This window comes from Anneissia japonica, unplaced genomic scaffold (assembly GCF_011630105.1).
Source record: "Anneissia japonica isolate Jap-2015-1 unplaced genomic scaffold, ASM1163010v1 scaffold987_len1640505_cov201, whole genome shotgun sequence".
NCBI lineage: Eukaryota > Metazoa > Echinodermata > Crinoidea > Comatulida > Comatulidae > Anneissia > Anneissia japonica.
The window spans coordinates 1580418-1582374 of record NW_022714175.1 but is presented as its reverse complement, the minus strand read 5'-3'; positions in this window follow the sequence as shown (position 1 = coordinate 1582374).

Here is a 1957-nt window from a genome sequence, read left to right as displayed (position 1 = left end):
ATTCCTTTGTTTATGTCCTCCACTGTCACACCAACAGGAAATATAAAGTGTTCAGTTACAGTTTATAATGGCTCAGTTACATCCTCATGCATGTTATTCTTAAAATCGTCGAAGTACAATATAATGGGTGACAATACAATAAGATTGGAAATACCGTATAGATTGTTCACTTACCATAGAAAATTATTTTTTAGTTACTTCATAGGGTATTTTATTCTCCTCAAAGTAAATATAGTGTGTGACAATACAACACTCATCTTTGCTGACTCTTTAACCCACTTTTCTGATTTATTCCACCTATTGAGCTTGTTACCAGGCCCTGCTGTAGCTATGGTAGTATAACTTCCTTGTACTGCTTCCTTGTTTATAGCATGGAGGTATAAAAATAGATTTTATACCTCCATGTTTATAGTGTAGCATAAGTTGTACACCTACTGTAACCTTGGGAATGCAGATGGTAAAATTCTACCCTTGATCACCACAAAGCAAAAGCTACCCTGGATCACTGAAGGTTTGAAGTCTTTAGTAGTAATACAGTACTCATTCATGTACTTAAATATATTGCAATGGTTTTGTTTTTTGTTTTTTTGTTTTTTTGGTTTTTTTTGTGTGTGTTTGTTTTTCTCTAATTTTAACTTTATTGTAAATACTATATGATTTTAATACTGTAGGCCTAATATGTATATTTCCATTTATAATTTATATACAATACGTATGATTTTTGTTATTTAATTATTTTAAGGGGTAGCTAGCTCATTTGAGTTCAATGTACTTTGCCCATTAATTTTGTGTCTACTGCCCCTCGGGACTGCAGTAAACTCTAGTCCCGGTATTCTTTAAAGGGGGGGTGCGGGGATGAGACAAGTGGCCATATATTGCTTATTTAACCTTTCCTGAGTTCGGGAAAAATACTTAAAAAATTCAAAATGTTGAGATGTAAGGATAATTACAGAAACAAAACATGATATGATGAGACAGGAAAATCAGGTGAAAACGAGGCTGATCACTTTTTTCAGTAGCTTGGTAGCATTTTCTAACCAACTCATTAATATTCTTACACCATTCAAAAATAATTAGTATTGATATTATATTACAATGTCTTTATAAGGAATTAATCATTCTGGCACTAATCATCAATGATAATTTTTGTTGAAAATATATATATTCTAATTAACCATCACTGTGAAAAGCCCATATTCAAATGCATTGCAAAGTGGTGTAACATAGCAATTATTTTATTAATATTAATAAACAATTATTTTGAACAATTTATTATTTCATTAATATAATACTTTTTTGTAATATAAAAATAAAAATTAGTTTAAAAATTACAAATGAAGATAAAACAATATATGTATAATAGACTATCTTGTTTCTCAATCTTTTCTAATGTACAGTAATAATAATTCCCCGTACACGACGGGCGTACGACCGTCGCACGACCTGTCTCTTATACACATCTAGATGTGTATAAGAGACAGGTGCCACGCCTAAGGCGGGTGGTTATATTTCCGAGAAGAATGCCGAAAATTAGTCTTTGAACTAATCTGAATACTGTATATAACCATTGCCAATGTATTATGCAGAAGTTAAGTTCTGTGCACATTCATCCAAGCCATTTTCCGCACAAATTTGAGCTAGCTTTCAAGGCATCATCCACATTCCACGACGAATAAACTGGCATTTTAGTAATGCCTGTAGTAGTAGTAGGTCCTAGCTAATACCCTAGATAGTCCCATGGATCTAATAATTAACATGTAAATTAATGCACTTTATTTAAAATAGTGTTGATTGTTTGTCTAATATGTTTGAAATATTATTATTATAGTTTGTATATGCCTAGGCCTAAACTAGGGGCCTAGGTCGCGCCAGGCAGTTAGTACAGTATTCCGTATTCTCTACATACATACAGTACTGCAATAAATGCTAGGCTATGCCTACACAGGTAAGACAAGTT